General features: G+C 41.0%; 1 protein-coding gene across 2 annotated transcripts in view; it reads right to left on the reverse strand.

Annotated features, from left to right (window-relative positions):
- The window catches only part of ZNF385D (zinc finger protein 385D), a 1,208,478-nt gene that overhangs the window by 873,447 nt on the left and 317,316 nt on the right, over positions 1–17,715 (reverse strand). Inside the window, exon 1 of one of the 2 annotated variants that reach the window (XM_042955771.1) lies at positions 12,717–12,733. The exons of the other annotated variant lie outside the window; for it this stretch is intronic. The gene's annotated coding sequence lies outside the window, so the exon portion shown is untranslated. Of the gene's footprint in view, positions 1–12,716; positions 12,734–17,715 lie in introns of those variants that run through there. 2 annotated transcript variants of the gene reach the window in all.

Here is a 17,715-nt window from a genome sequence, read left to right on the forward strand (position 1 = left end):
AAACATTTTTTACAAAATATTGCATTTGAGTTATAAGGATGGAAAAAAAAAACCACTGCAGTCTTTTGCTGTTCAAAACAAAACTCCTTGATGTTGCATCACAAACACAGTTGGGAAAGTAGTTAAGTTGCCAGGTTTCAAATTATCAGAGGGATGGAGTAAAAACAAATTCATTGAATAACACAGAATTTCCAAACTCAGCTAATGGACAAGATGATTCATTGTTCTGATGTGGCAAGACAAAATGGAAAGTCAACAACTGGGAAAGCACAAAAATGCAGAGACTGGAAACTTTCAAAGTTGGGCATGGAAAGCACGCAATTTGCTGTAATCAGAATGTAATAGGCAGCATTAATTTATAGGAAGATGCCTTTTGGAGTACCAAATTAGCCTAATCAATTTAGAAACTTATTAATGGTCCTGACAATTTTCCTTAAGGACCACATCAAGGTATATAACATAACTGTTAAAGTCACTTTAGCATTTGCATAAAATTAGTTTATCTTCACATCAAATCTGAGTATGGTTATAAAACCTATCTTGGAATACATTTCGGAGCAATTTTCAAATTAAAGTTTCATTAGTACTGCCTTAATACTGTCATTTATTGATTGTTCTCATCTCCATTCCAGTCATAGACTATCATTGTCCCAAGTAATTCATTCCAATGTATGATAGACTTAACAGAAGCTATTTCCCTGAATATGTGGAAAGAAAAGGAAACTATTCAGAGTAGCACAGAGAACATCAGGCATGGAGTCAGACAAGGTTAGTTCACGATCCAACTTTGCTACCTACCAGTTACCCAACCTTGCCGAATCACTTGACCTTTTGTTTATGTATCTTTAAAAAATGTAACTGTCGTAATGGTAACACATACCCACCTAATTTGTGGGAAGAAACAAATGAGAAATTACAGATGTCATTTCAGTATTCTATAAAACACTATTTCATTGTTATATTTTAGTGTGTGCCTTGATAGGAATAGAATGCTTGCTCTAAATGGACAAAGCAATGTGAATCCCGTAATTCATAATGGCAACCTTTTCTACCCTGAATAGTATTTCGTTTTTCCTCAAATTTTCTTACACATGCTAAAAAATCCTAATTAGGGAAACTTGTACTTTGTTAAAGGCAATTTTTTAAGAAGGAAATTCTTTCTTCTGATGTCCTCAGAGTTTCGAAGAGTTCCTCTTCAAGTTTTGAATATTTAAATTCAGAAATCATGTTCTAATTTATGATCTAAAAAGAGAAAACACGTTTTGGAGTGCCTGGGTGGCTCAGTCAGTTGAGCATCTGAGTCTTGATTTCAGCTCAGGTCATGATCCCAGCGATATTCTCTTTCTCTCTCTCCCTCCCTCTCTCTTCCCCTCTCTCTCTCCCTCTCTCTCTTTCACCTTGCCCCTCTCCCTGGCTCGTGCTCTCTCACTGTCAAATACGTAAAATAAATTAATTAATTAAATAAAAAGAAAACTTTTAAAATATTTGGTATCATCTCTTCAGGTTAACTTGTTCTGGTTTTTCATTTACAAAGAATCAAGGAAGTATACATTGGGATCAGACATAATTTATGATTAATAAATTGGCGCCTGGGTGGCTCTGTCGGTTAAGCATGTGACTTAAGATTAAGAGTTATATATATATATATATATATATATATATAAAATTAAGAGTTATATATATATATATATAATAAGAGTTATATATATATATATATATAAGAGTTATATATATATATAATATAATTAAGAGTTATGCCACTCATTAATAAGGAATTTCTACAAATACAGAGTGCTCACCCAAAATCCATAGGAATGGAAAAATGGTATTTTGAAAGGAATTTCTTAAGGTCAAACTTTTCTTTATGAGGTGCTAAAAAACTTTACTCAACTCACTAAAAGCCATTAATTAACCAATAATTGAACCATGTCTACTTTACTCAGAAGGGACCAAATGACACAGTGTATCAAAAATTTGATAGATCATGAGGCTGTTTTTAAGGCAATTCTTAAAGTATCTTAAGATTCTGATAACTATTTCCACCCTCTACAAATTCTATGTCTACCACATTGCAGAATTTAATCATTTACTCATTCAACAACGTTTGGGGATACCTACTTTGTTCAAGGCACTGTCCAGCATCGCAAGAGGTAGAAAGATTAATACAACACGGTCCCTGTCATACAAGAATTATTCTCTGTGGGATTATAGCTATCATTGTCTAGATTATTGATGCCTGGAGAGACTTGTGAAGAACTGTGAAGAATTATCAAGGGAAATCAAATTAATTCACTGCATCCTACTTATTAATTATTTAAGCAAATATGAACTTGCCCACTGCTTTTACCTCAGAGCTACCCCTCTCATTCCTGGAAGGTATCCATTTTCCCAGGTTCCCCAAAGAGTCAAGCTGACTCCAGTTTTTAACTCATCACAAGGAGTATCAGCACGATGAATTTGTCTATGTAAGTGGGCTCAAACTCACTGCCATGCAACCATGGCCAAAGGTATCGTTAAAGGAAGTGAATTTACAAAGCGTGGTCTAAGGAATACATGGCCTTCCCATTCCGCTAGAAACTTTGAAATGTTTAAAGTTAAGACAAACCAGAAAGCATCCAGTAACTACACTGCTCTTCACTTTTAAGAAAGATTCCTATCAAAGTCTCTGCTGTATGAACAAGAAGATGTTATTCGCTGCGTCATTCAGTTCCCTTTTTCATGAAGACTCATGGGAAAACTTCCCTCCAGTCTCAGTCCTAGGAATGGTGTTTTTCTCTTGAACAGCATTGTTCTGATGATATCTGTGCCCACGGATGTGATTGCTGTTTAAAAGCTTAGGGCCAAGGACCCCTGCGTGGCTCAGTTGGTTGAGTACCCGGCTCTTGATTTCAGCTCAGTTCATCATCCCAGGGTCATGGAACAGAACTGCATGACAGGCTCCACACTGAGCTTGGAGCCTGATTAAGATTCCCCTTCCTCTTCCCACCCCCCACCCTGCCTCTCTCTCTCTCCAACCCCTGCCCCCCCCCTCTTCCCGCTTTGTCCCTCTCCCCTGCTCACTTGTTCTAAGAAAAAAATAATAATAATAAAACCTTAGGGCCAAATATACAGACCAAGTCGTCCAAGTGGATAAACCCTTAGAACACATTTCTTTTCCTATCTTTCCTACTTCTAAGGAAATTTCTCTTTGTCATGTGCTTCTGAATGACCAACTGATTTTTAACTTTCTTAAGTGTAAATGAAATACAGAGAAGTGCATAAATCATAGGTACAACTTGAGTTTTTGCAAGGGAATAAACCCACATTATCAACACTCAGATCAGAAAACAGAACATTTCAGGATGTTGCCCCCTTCCCCTCCAGAAATTATGATGTATTTGTAAGTTAGTTTTACTTAATTTTGAACATGTGTGAATGGACTCGGGCTTTTGGGGCTTGCTGGCCTTTGTTGGTCAACATTACATATGTGAGATTATTGATATTTTAGTCTGCAATTACAGTTTATTTCTTCTCATCCTAGTCTCTTATTTTGTAGATTTAATTTAGCGATATTTTACATTGTTTTTTTTTTTTTAAGGTTATTTATCTATTTGGAGAAAGAGAGAAAGAGACAATGAGCAGAATAGGGGCAGAAAGAGAGGGAGAGAGAGAATCCCAAGCAGGCTCTGTGCAGAGCTCAAACTCATGAACCACAAGATCATGACCTGAGCCAAAATTAGAAGTCAGACCCTTAACCAACTGAGCCACCCAGGCACCCCATATTGTTTTTAAAACTTCTCAAACTAGGGGCGCCTGGGTGGCTCAGTCGGTTAAGTGGCCGACTTGGGCTCAGGTCATGATCTCGCGGTCCGTGAGTCTGAGCCCCGTGTCGGGCTCTGTGCTGACAGCTCAGAGCCTGGAGCCTGTTTCGGATTCTGTGTCTCCCTCTCTCTGACCCTCCCCTGTTCATGCTCTGTTTCTCCCTGTCTCAAAAATAAATAAAAGGTTAAAAAAAAAAACAAAACTTCTCAAACTCGTTACCAAAAAGGTAAAGAAGAGGGGCGCCTGGGTGGCGCAGTCGGTTAAGCGTCCGACTTCAGCCAGGTCACGATCTTGCGGTCCGTGAGTTCGAGCCCCGCGTCAGGCTCTGGGCTGATGGCTCGGAGCCTGGAGCCTGTTTCCGATTCTGTGTCTCCCTCTCTCTCTGCCCCTCCCCCATTCATGCTCTGTCTCTCTCTGTCCCAAAAATAAATTAAAAACGTTGAAAAAAAAAATTTAAAAAAAAAAAAAAAAAAAAAAAAAAAAAAAAAGGTAAAGAAGAGACACTGTTTGCTTAGATATGCCATTAAAGGCCCAGGGAACAGAAGAAAAAAATGAACAAAGTGGACTGTGAAAAAATTTTTAATCTGTACATCTAAAACCATTACCAACAGAATTAAAAGGCAAACCACAGAATGGGAAAAACTTGTAAATCATATACCAAATAAGGGACTAACCAAAATATATAGTGAATTCGTAAGACTCAACAACAGCAGCAAAACAAGCAATCTAACTCAAAAATGAGCAAAGGACTCAAATAGACTTTTCCCCAAAGAAGATATACAAATGATGAATAAGCACACAAAAAGATATTTAATACACTAATCATTAGGGAAATGCAAATCAAAACTACAGTGAGGGTCACCTGGATGGCTCAGTTGGTTGAGTGTCGGACTTTGGCTCAGGTCATGATCTCACATTTCGTGAGTCTGAGCCCCATGTAGGGCTCTGTGCTGACAGCTCAGAGCCTGGAGCCTGCTTTGGGTTCTATGTCTCCCTTTCTCTCCACCCCTCCCCCATGTGCACGGGTGTGCATTCTCTCTCTCTCTCAAAAATAAACATTAAAAACAATTAAAAAAAAACTACAGTGAGATACCATCTCGTATCTACTAAATTGGCTACCATTAAAACAACAACAATGAAAGGAATGAAGGGAGGGAGGGAGGGAGGTGAACGAATGAACCAGAAAATGAGTTTTGGCAAGGATCAGAGAAATTGGAACTCTTGTGCACTGGGAATGTAAAATGGTACAGCCACAAGGAAAAAAAAAAAAAAAAACACTATGGCAACTCCTCAAAAAATTACAAACAGAATCACTATATGATCCAGCAATTCTGCTTCTGGGTATGTTCCTAAAGGATTGAAAGCAGCCTGGAAGAGATGTTTGTACAGCCATATTCACAGCAGCATTATGCCCAAAAGGCAAAATGCAGAAGCAACCCAAGTGCCCATTGATAGAAGCATGGATAAACAAAATGTCATTTATACATATAACAGGAAGGAAATACTCTAATATATGCTACTCTACATGGATGAACCTTGATGACATTATGCTGAGTAAAATAAGCCAGTTACAAGACAATTATTCTCTGATTCCACTTACAGGAGGTACTTACAGTAGTCAAAATCATACAGACAGTAAGTAGAAAGATGGTTGCTAGGTAATAGGGAGAGGGAAATGTGGAGTTATTGTTTAAAGGGGATAGAGTTTTAGTTCTGCCAGAAGAGTTCTGGATATGTGCGGTCATGAAGGATGCAAAACTATATGAATGTATTTAATGCCACTGAACTGTACCCTTACAAATGGTTAGGATGATAACGTTCATGTTTTATGTATTTTATTCGGATCATTTTCTTTAAAAAGGTAAAGAATAAGTAAGTAAACAGTGTCTATTCACCAAAGTCGGAAAATCAACTAATACCCTCTAGAAAAAAAAAAGTAAAATATAACAATTCTGAAAGAGAAGCTCTTAACTTTTCAGCTAAACCCAAGTCCAATCAACCATAATATCTTATGAGTTGATATTTCTAGTTAATTAAATTATGTGGTTGACAAATTCTGTTTGTATTTCAAAAATTTTATTTTTATTTATTTTGTTAAATTTGTTCCTCATTTTTCATTTTATTTTATGGCACATATAGTGTAAGCAGAAGGAAGAGAGTTCAAAAATTGTCTCATCTTAGCTATGTATATGCATATTTCCTAGCTTAGTTCCTTATCTCTAAACTGTGTTTAATGGTATTTCTTTGCTCCTAAAATTGTGAATTAAACATAAAGAGCTAATTGTATTCTATCAAAGTACTAGTTAAAATGTAGTAGCTGTGGGGGCACCTGGGTGGCTCAGTCGGTTAGGCGTCCGACTTCGGCTGAGGTCATGATCTCGTGGTCCGTGAGTTCGAGCCCCGTGTCGGGCTCTGTGCTGACAGCTCAGAGCCTGGAGCCTGTTTCAGATTCTGTGTCTCCCTCTCTCTCTGACCCTCCCCCATTCATCCTCTGTCTCTCTCTGTCTCAAAAATAAATAAACATTTAAAAAAATTTAAAAAATACATAAATAAAATAAATTGTAGTAGTTGTCTAGCTATTTTTCATACACTAAACGCTCCATGAGCTCAGGGTCTTTCTTTTCCTGTCAACTTTGATATCCCCAGGACCAACATTCTGTAAGCACATAGTAACTACTCATCAGATATTTACTGACTGCATTATGTTAAAGCGAACAGAAAATAATTAATTGCCCTAAAGTCTCTGATCAAAAAATCTGGTCAAAATTTGAACATAAGTTAGGAAAATGTGCTTTAAAAATATATGAATTTTCTGATACTTTCTACATTTTCCATAATTTAGTTATATTGGTTCTGCTATCTTTTCATACATCTAGCACAGTACAAAAATATGAGGATGATGATTATAACAGGCCAAGTAATGTACATACAACCCTCCAACATTCCCACTCCAGGTCTCAAGACCCCAATCCCTGGAACCTGTAAATGTCACCTTCTTTGGGAAAAGAGTCATTGCAGGTAGGATTAAGTTAAGGATCTTAAAATAAGAAATTATTCTGGATTATCAGGATAGACCCTAAATGCAATCACAAATGTCCTTAGAAGAGAAAAGCAGATGGAAATTAGACTCACAGAGGAGAAGGCAATGGGAAGACAAAGGCAGAGATAGAAGTGATGTGACCACAAACCAAGGAATGCCAATGGCCACCAGAAGTTGCAAGAGGCAAGGTACAGATTCCCCCCTAGAGCCTCCAGAGAGTACACAGCCTTGCTGAGACCTCGATTTCAGTCCAGTGATACTGATTCCAGATTTATGACCTTCAGAATTGTGAGAGAATTCATTTCTGTTGTTTGAAGCCACCACATTTGTGGCAATCTGGTTGAGTAACTATAGAAAACTAATACTTGATGGTGATCAATCAACCCATGAAATTCAGTCAATCACTTAGTATCACCATGTTACAGCTAAAGCAAAGAAATGTACAATAAGTTGACTAAATTCTCACATTTTTAAATTTTTTAATGTTTATTTTTGAAGGAGAGATGGGGGGGGGGGAGAGAGAGAGAGAGAGAGAGAGAGAGAGAGAGGTGGAGGGACAGAGAGGGAGACACAGAGTCTGAAACAGGCTCCAGGCTCCAAGCTGGCAGCACAGAGCCCAATGTGGGGCTCAAACTCAGGAAACGTGAGATCATGACCTGAGCTAAAGTCGGACAATTCACCAACTGAGCCACCCAGGAGCCTCTAAATTCTCACAGCTTGTAAGGAACAGAGCAAGGATTCAAACTAAGGTGGTCCAGTTCTTGAGTGCACTTTCTTAAATGCTACATCATGTTAAAAGACTATTTTGTCTCTGTAACTTTAAGGCCAAATTTTACTATGAATGAAACACTTGCATCCACTTGAGAGCTCAATCCAGTGCCTATATTCTTCAAATTCTAGGTGATCTGGATAGATTTGGTACACTGAGACTAACTACTGGAAGTTCTTCTCAACAAAATAGTTTTAAAATCTAGAGTTTTCAGGACGCCTTCTGGAGTTTCAAGTGCATTTCTTTGTTTAAGTAAAAGTCAAATAAAGATACTATAGACATATTTCATTATTATGTCTTTCATTTCAATTGGGGGTAGATGAGAGATTGTTAAAGAAGAAAGAAATCTCTAATAATTGTCTAATAATAAATTATAAAAACAGCAGCGATTAACTCTTTAGATATATAAACAAGGACACATCACAAGACCAGAATAAAACTAAACAGAGGATGCCTGACCCCGTGTTATAAGAAACCTTAGTTAAATCCGCAAATGGACCTCCTTAACGCTGCACTGTAATAGTATTTGCTGTTCTCATGGAGACAGATAGGTCTAATGGGTAATCAAGATATGCCAAGATTAGTACTGTGTGCCAGAAGACGGGCTACATAATTACATAGAGGCAAAGTTAAGAACTCTCCTTTACTGCAAATCTCTGACTTAAGAGACCAGTTTAGAAATGCTGTATGTTTGCCAGCTTTGGTACATATAATTCGAGATCAGAGTGGACTGCCACTTTGTGTTTCAAATAAGGCAAAAAATGAAACACATGGTTGGATGACACTACAAAGTAATAAAATCATTAAATGGCCTAGAGCACTCTATCGTCACTCTAAAACTCTGTTCTAGTATTCTCTACCAGTACATCAGTAGGTTAGGAAAAAGATACTCTTTGAATCCCATTCTCAATCTCTGCAAAATACTAAAAGTGGTACAGAATTACCTGGATTTGATTACAATCAATTTCAAATGAGATAAAGACTTTGTGAAGAAATCTGATTCATCTCTGCTTCTCAGTATCCTTAAAGTTCTTTCTTATTGAACTTTATTTTTTTTTTTAATTTTTTAACGTTTATTTATTTTTGAGAGACAGAGACAGAGCATGAACGGGGGAGGGGCAGAGAGAGAGGGAGACACAGAATCGGAAGCAGGCTCCAGGCTCTGAGCCGTCAGCCCAGAGCCCGACGTGGGACTCGAACTCACAGACCGTGAGATCGTGACCTGAGCTGAAGTCAGACGCTCAACCGACTGAGCCACCCAGGCGCCCCTGAACTTCATTTTTAAAGTTAAGGATGGGTCAATCCACAAACAGGAGTTATTGCCAATCTTAGCAAGCCCTAGATTATGTAAATTAATGCATTTTTAACATACTGGAGTTTTTTTAATGATCTCAAATGTGTTTGTTAATTACTTGTTCAAATTAATTACACCAAATTTGAGGCACATAATTCCATTTGAGCTGATCTAGGTTTCCAAAGAGCCTACTCAACTGCTTGCTTAATGTTCAACCCACAGGCTTTATTTTATTCAAAGTCTCTCTTTAGAGGCTTGTCAAAAAACCAAGGAGTGTCATCTACCTTGAGCTCTAAGCCCTTGCAACATTCAAAATTAAAACTCCTTCCCCAATATCAGTTTCTTTGGTCTGTGACACCAATATGACTCAGATGCTTATAGAGCTTAAATCATTTTCCAGAAAGCTGGTTGTTCAAATCACCAAATAATAGCACATAAATAGTCCTATTGTGCAAATATGAAACAAAAAAAATTGTCAAACACCTAACAGATGTTCATGTGATTACAAGGTTAACCCACTTATAAGACTCATCATAAAATATTTTGCAGTTCAAAAATTCATATTTACAATAAATTTCAATACTTCGTTACCAAGGTTAAATATGTTAACCACTGTAACAACCTCATTATCTACTTCTAAAAAAACAAACAAAACCTCAAGGCAAGTTACCACTGTACTATTTTTATATTCCTGTGAATGTATTCAGAAATGGATTACTTACAGTACACAAAGTATGATTTTTTAAGGCTTCAAATATTTGAAAGGACACAAACGTTAATTTTATGCAACACTACATTACTACTAGAAAACACAATTTAACCCTAAAACAAAAGAAATCAAAGGAATAACTTAGTTTACCGTAACAGAGAAATGTCCTTTTATTTGACAACAAACAATAAGATATTATGCAAGTGTGATGAAACCTAGTAAGATAACTTGTCAAAGATTCTCTATTTCCAAAGTTGTTCCCCCATCTGGGATATGAATCATTAGTATCCCAACGGACTTATGTACTTTTATCTGATCATTCCATTCATGTGCAGGCAAATCAGATCTGTGACTTAAAATACATCATTATTCCCCAGATATGCATAATTATAGCTTATGAAGAAATACAACAAATACGATCTATTTGTTGCTTTCGTTTTTTGTTTTAAACCCTCAAAATCTTTAGACAGCACATAACAAATTATCTGAAGAACTCATCAGTAATGAATTTATAGTTGGAGATTACAAGAAAATAATGGAAGATGTGTCCTCAACTACCTGCATACATTTTGCAGTAACAAATGCAACGTCTTAATTAAATTTCAGATAAAATAAGCCCTAAATTGGATGTGAATCTTTTAGCCAAAGTTGTTATTGTAGATGAGACACTATGTTTTGTTGAATTACAAACATTTTTCATTACTGAACTTTTGATGTACTAGTAAATAGCAAATCACAGCAGGGGGTGTAATTGTTTTGAAAATACCGCTGAAAATAAAAAGGAAATTTTCAAACAAGCTGCATGTATCTCTTAATAGAAATTCAACATCCTGTTAGGATTTGAGCATTAATTATAAGCTGGCTAAACTATGAGAGTGTCCAGGTAGACCTCAGGATAACTAACTCTAGAGAGTCGTACAAATGTGATGTTAGCATCAGGTATATTTAATGTTATAAATCACAGATTGTTAAGAGAAAGGCTATACAATACTACTACTGATTTACAATAAAGGGGCTCGAAGAAGAAACACTGTCAAGGGGAACCCCAAGACCTCAGCATTTAGCCCTCTCTACAGATGGCAAGCCAAATGACATAAACGTGACACATTTTTCATTTGATTTGAAGTCTAAGTTGGACGTTTCTGTTAAACATTTGAAATAGTTGTACATGAATCAATCTATGATGTGGTACTAATTTTTCATGGGGTTTAGAACTCAGACAGTCCTCCCACTTTTCAAATGAGGTTCGACAAGGTTGAGTAATGACTGGAGGAATCAACTTTGAAGTCCAGCAATCTTGGGTTCTAAAACACTAACTCTGGAACTTTTCCAAATTTTACATCTCTAAGGCTCCTTTTTCCTTATCCACAAAATGGAGAAGTAAGGATGTTGCCTTCCTGGGGTTGTTATATATTTAAAGGAGCTGTAAGGGCCTTCATACAGTGCTTAGTGTGCTGTGAATGGGGAAAAAAATGTTAGGCGTCATTATTACGGTTGTTCTTGTTCTTGTCAAATGACCCCAAGTTCCTTCAGCCACTCTGTAACAAAGCAAAGCAGTCCAGACGTCGTATATTTTGGCTCAGGTTTCTTTCTCTCAACACACATAGCTTCTAGCACCTCACTTATTGAAATCTAAGATAATACATTAACTCAAGATGCTTACCCATTCCCCTAGTCTATGGTTGAGCTCTATGGATAGCGCACTCCAGTTAATTCCTGAGGAACATCTGGAAGGAAATGCGAAGACATTGCAGCAACCCCCAGACACACTGTGCTGCATCCATCAACATAATTTGAAATGACCCGTATTTGCCTTTCATGTTTCCGGGACCAGAGGATAGTGACTAAATTACCCAGTACGGAGCAAGGGTGGCAGGAAAACCCAGAAGGAGATGAACCTTTCCCAGTGGTTTCAGGGAACGTGATGAACCAGAAGTGAGTGGACATGAAAATCGCTTTTCACAGACAAGTAGCAAACAGCCTCAAGAGAAGAGAAAGACATTTCCCTAGGACATCCCCAGAAAGCACCACAGGAATGTCAGCAAAAAGCACCAGCTCCAGGGTCCCTAGTTACACCTACAGAACAGAAAGTAGTCTTGCAAGTCAGTTCAAGCTTCCAGAATTTGGAGATGCTCATAACACCCAGGAACATCGCATTCCTTGCTACTTTAGCTGCAGCTCAGGCTGAAGCAGACACAAACATCGTCCCCAGAAATATGTGATGCAGACAAGTCTGAACTGTAAGGGGGGCAGACAGGACACTGGGCATTTCACAAGGGGCGACAGTGTGTTGGGCCCCGCAGGTTTCCTCTGACCCCAATTTGCACGCACAATAAAACTTCTCCCTAAACGCAAGAAGTCACAAGGCACGCAGACCCTGTACTCTCTCCTCCAACTCAATCCCCTGGACCAGGAAGGCAATCAGATCGAGGGGCACTGATTTACCCTTAACCTCCCAACCCCACCCGAAATGTTAAAATTATTCCCCTGGAGGAAGGCTTCCTGTAACTGGGTGGCATCCCCACTGCCCTCAAATCTTGTACATCCGGAGGGGAGATCTTGAAAAGAAACAAAAAAGGCAGGAAAGGAAAAAAGAAAAAAGGACGAATTGGAAGAAAATGAAAAGACAATCACGAAGCTAGCCCGCCGTGCTTTCTTATCCCAACAACTTCGCCTGGTTTCCCGAGGAGGGAGCGCGCCCCACACACACCCAATAGGAGACAGGCGGCAGGGAGTCCGTCCTCGGTGGCCCAGCCCTCGACTCCAGCCGGAGCCTGGCTGACCCTGTCGCCCCCTGCCGCTGCTTCCTCTGCCCCTTGGTCCCCGTCAGCGCGTGGTGCCTGGAGACCCTCAAGCTCTGCGCTCTACACTCCGGGCCCCCCACTGCCTCACATCTCTGCTGGGCGCCGAGCGGAAGAGACAAGGGAGCAGACTGACGGTGTGGGGTTCGAGGGGACAGGGTGACGTCCCGGGTGCGGACTATGCGAATGCCCATTCGGTACGCCTCACCGCGCCCTGGGGCGCAACCCCAGCCCCGCGCCCGCCCGGCACCGCAGCCAACTCCGCCACCCGCACGGAGACACCTCTTTTGCGCTCAACTTACCGCGGCTGGACTGAGCTTTCGGCGCCCCCAGCAGTTTTTCTCTCCTTCCTCCCGCCGAGCCCTTCATCCTCCTGCCGGCGGCCGCCCTGCGCCCCGGCCCCGGCATCAGGAGGAGCGGCCGCCCGGGCTGGCTGGCCCCGGGGGCGCACAAGGGCCGGTCTGCAGCTTCGGTGGTGAGAGTCACCACGAGGCGTGAGCGGCTGCCGCGGAGAATAGTCCCCGGAGCGCCGCTCGTGTGGTCCCTCGGGCGCTGGCTGGAGGTGGCTGTCGGCGCGCCTCTGCCTCCGCCGCGCCCGCCGTGCTCTGCACGCGTCCCGAGCCCGCGCCAGCCTCAGGTGCACCCAGCTGGGGAGAGGTGCGAGCTGGAGCGGAGGGAGGGGCCGGCCCGGGGGTGCCGGGGAAGGGAGAGAAGGCTGAGCGGAGAGAAAGAAACCGAAGGGAGAGGAACTAGCTTTCATGGAGTGAGTGGATCCTGGGTGTTAAGGGGAAATGCGAGCGACAGCAATGCATCCAGAAACTAGGGGTATTAGAAATGAGCTCAAGTGAGCTGCTTCAGGAGGCTCGGGAAAGGGGCTTTCCTTTTGTGCTTAGGTCCCTTATCTTCCCGGGTTGCATACAGGTCTACCTGAAAACAGCCCCACCCCCACCTCCACACCCCTCTTTTTTTTTTCTTTTTTCTTTTTTTTTTTTTAACAGTGAACCTCCAATCTCAGATTGCAGATACAAAGTGATAGGGTGAAGCTACTGAAGTATGAGGGGAAATTCCACCTCCACAAAACCCATGTTCCCCCCTCTTGAGGGACCCAGGTCCTACTGCGATTTTTCTTCTCTCACCTGATACCTCCATCCCTCCCCCTTCTGTTTCTCACTCCTACCTCTCTCCTTCCCTCCCTTACCCCTCCCTCTATCCCCCCCTCTCTTCTCGCTCTTCTCTCTCTCTTCTCTTTCTCTCTCTCTCTCCCTCTCTCTCTCTCTCTCTCACACACACACACACACACACACACACACACACACACACACTACAATACCCTGGGGATGAAAACATATACTCCATTGTCCTTTCTTAGGAGGTAAAGAGGTGTTTCTCAAATTTTGCCGTGCACAGGAATCATCGAGGAAATCAGGTTAGAGTTCAGATTCTGTTCCAATAGGCTTGGAGTGGGGCCTGAGAGTCTCTGCTTGTTTAACGGTGTGACAGAGGATGCTTGTCCAAGGACCACATTGCCCTGTGGGCAGTAGTCTCTGAAAGCGCGTATTATCCCTCAGGTGCTGGCTGGAGGTGGGCAAAACACAAACAATATCAACTCACTTTCTAGTACCAGCTGAGCCACTAGCTATTTGTACCACGGTCTGAAATAACAAGTCCCTGGGACAGTGTCTTTCATGGGGTTTCAGCATGCTGTGTAGGCCAAATAACTTAGAAACGTGAACTGAGTGCACAAGTATAAAATGCCCCACATGTACAATGCTGTCATCATTGTCATTAATAATCCTCTATTGATAAAATTATTAGGAATACTAATGTTGAGGAAAGTGTATATAATAATGGTAATTTGCTGTATGTTTTCAAGAGTAGCTCTAAAAAATAATCATCAGTGACTTCCCCACAAATTCACAGACATTTAGAAAGTAAATGCTAAGTAACATCCTCAAAAGAGTAGACTGTTCATCCTCTGAGCCAGTTGTTGATTTTAGCAGAGAACGGCACCATTCAAGTATGCATTATCAAGTAGTTAAATCGTTTTTCGGGGCGCTTGGGTGGCTCAGTCGGTTAAGCGGCCGACATCGCTCAGGTCATGATCTCGCGGTCCGTGAGTTCGAGCCCCGCGTCGGGCTCTGTGCCGACGGCTCAGAGCCTGGAGCCTGTTTCAGATTCTGTGTCTCCCTCTCTCTGACCCTCCCCCATTCATGTTCTGTCTCTCTCTATCTCAAAAATAAATGTTTAAAAAAAATTAAAAAAAATAAATCGTTTTTCAAGCTAATAGGTAAAGAAAACCAAGAAATGCAAATGCCAAGAATAAGGAAATAAAAAGAGAAATAGAGTAAATGCACCGAAAAAATATGTGGTTTCGACTTAGCCTATGTTAGTTTGGTTTGATCCTCTCTCTTGACGTGTTTTCATCTGGATTTAAACATTCATCCTATCATTTCAGTTCATCAAGTGTTAACACGTCTTTATCGTGGTAAAGACCTTTCCTGGGGTGAATAGAGTCAGACACCATTCCTGCTTTGTAAGAACAATTTGACAATATACCAAGAAGCACCATATTAGGTAGTCTATGGTCCCACTAGAGACTACCAAACACAATACTGCAGCAAGTTCAAAAGGCAGTGAGGCCTGGAGAAACTTCACAGAATCAAAGAGAAGGAAAGTCATTCTAGAAAAACCTTCAACTATGATAGGATTCCATCAGGCAAGAATTAAAAAGGAAGTACCATTAAGACGAAAGAGTAAGGGCAGAAAAGTATGGGGAACAGTGGATCCCTTGGCCCAAAACATACACTGCATGGAAGAAGATAAGGAAAGAGCTTGGAAGATTGGCAGGTGCTAGGACTGCTACCTTGAGCAGACTGTACTTCACTTGAGAAGTGCTGAGCTGAGGACCACCATGATAAGAAATACAGCAAGAAGATTTGATAAAACAAGTTAATGGGATGACCTAGGAGCAGAAAAGTAGTAGAGTTGTAAAAGCACTTGGGAGGCAGTCAAAGCCACAGGTACGAGATCATAACGGTATGAACAAAGATATGAACAAAGGTAGGAAAGGAGACCTTTAAAAGGAGACATAATTAACAGTATATCGCAACTATGTGGAGGAGAGAGATTTGTCCAAGGTATCTCTAAGGCTTTGGGGCATCTGGGTGGCTCAGTCGAGTAAGCATCGGACTCTTAATTTCAGCTCAGGTCATGATCTCACGGTTTGTGAGTTCAAGCCCCAAGTCGGGCTCCATGTTGACGGCAAGGAAGCTGTTTGGGATTCCCTTTCTCCCTCTCTCTCTCTGCCTCTCCCTTGCTTCTGTGCATGCTCGCTCCCTCTCTCTCTCTCTCAAAATAAATAAATAAACTTAAAAAATGGAAAAAAACCTATCTCTATGGTTTCGTGCCTGGAGTACTAGAAATAGGTGACACCGTTAAGAACTGAGAAGTCAAGAAGGTTGGTTGGGTACAGTCGGTGGATTTTATTTTTATGTTTATTGGGGAAACGGAATCAGGTAATGAGTTTTCTTCAGACGTTTTTAGTCAGAGGTGTGGGGGAAGATGTTCAGGTGGGAATGTTTACACAGTCGGGAATAGAAGCCCTGCTCTGGGGAAATAGATTCTGGGTTAGAGCTTGTGTTCGCTTTCATTTTCTAGAGCACTGGGCATGTATAGTTAAGTTGTTGGAGAATATAAGGTTAGTGAGGTTGAATAGAGAAAGAAACACAAAGTCCTTAGGACAGAAGCTTAGCACTATGTCTCTTCCTGTTCCCCAGCATCCATAAAACATGGATAATAGCACCATCTGCATAAAACCGTTTTGTGAATTAAGACAGTGTACTGTTTTCTCATTTAAATTTTTTTGCACTAACCTGACACATAGGAGTCTCTAAAAATGTTCATAATGATTTTATAGAAATAATAAGAGACACCAAATCACAACCAAAAAGATGGGAAGAGATGGCTCAATGGGCTCGGTTATTTCCATGTCATGAAATCCAAGTTGGAGAAAAGTTTTGTTACAGAGATGGGGCTGATAACAAATAACAAATGGGGTAGAGGTATTAAAGGGAAAACACTACTGTCACCGAGGAAGATTTTGGATTTGTTTGGGTTGTGGGGGGTGGGGGGGTAGGATCTGGTTTTAACAAGTTAATTGATTACCTTCAAGGGTCCGGTTAAACCAACAAGGTATCACTATTATGAGTGGCAAAGGAATTAAAAAACAATCTTAGATTACTTTTTAAAGAAAGTTGACAACTGAAGATTAAAAAGGGAGACGGGGTTGGGGGGGGTGGTGGGCAGAGGGCTGGTAGCAGGATTGAGGAAGGTTGTTCCTCTTTAGAAAAAGCAAACTCCCAACATACCTTGTTGATGAGGTTAAGGGGCCAAATGTGTGGGAGAGAAGTTGCAGGTGAGAGAAGGTGAGAATTGATTGAGCAAGAACTGAAAAGAAAAACACAACTAGGGGCGCCTGGGTGGCGCAGTCGGTTAAGCGTCCGACTTCAGCCAGGTCACGATCTCGCGGTCCGTGAGTTCGAGCCCCGCGTCAGGCTCTGGGCTGATGGCTCGGAGCCTGGAGCCTGTTTCCGATTCTGTGTCTCCCTCTCTCTCTGCCCCTCCCCCGTTCATGCTCTGTCTCTCTCTGTCCCAAAAATAAAAAAAAATAAAAAAAAAAACGTTGGAAAAAAAAAAAAAAAGAAAAACACAACTAGTGGGGCACCTGGGTGGCTCAGTCGGTTAAGCGTCCGACTTCAGCTCAGGTCACGATCTCACAGTCCGTGAGTTCGAGCCCTGCGTCTGGCTCTGGGCTGATGGCTCAGAGCCTGGAGCCTGCTTCCAATTCTGTGTCTCCCTCTCTCTCTGCCCCTCCCCCGTTCATGCTCTGTCTCTGTGTCAAGAATAAATAAACGTTAAAAAAATTAAAAAAAAAGAAAAGAAAAGAAAAACACAACTAGTGAACCAAGAGTGCAGGTAATCAATCTTAGCAGAGAAAAGGGTCACCTGTTCCTTAGGAGAAAGAACATAGGAACCGGAACAAAAAGATGTACTGAGATTCTAAAGTGGAATGGCAGAATGTAAGAAAGCCTTTCATTATTTTGTCCCTGGATCTCTAGGAAAACACAGATGAGGCCTTCTACTGAAGAAACAGCATTGTGAGCTAGAAAAAGTAGAGAATATTTGGAACGAGTTTTAACAAGGATAACATGGTGAATCCACAAAAGATGGGAAGAACGATCACTAGGTAATCCTACCAGGTGGGAACCTGCCTCAGGGTTAAAATATATACATTTATTATAA

Source organism: Panthera leo, chromosome C2 (assembly GCF_018350215.1).
Source record: "Panthera leo isolate Ple1 chromosome C2, P.leo_Ple1_pat1.1, whole genome shotgun sequence".
NCBI lineage: Eukaryota > Metazoa > Chordata > Mammalia > Carnivora > Felidae > Panthera > Panthera leo.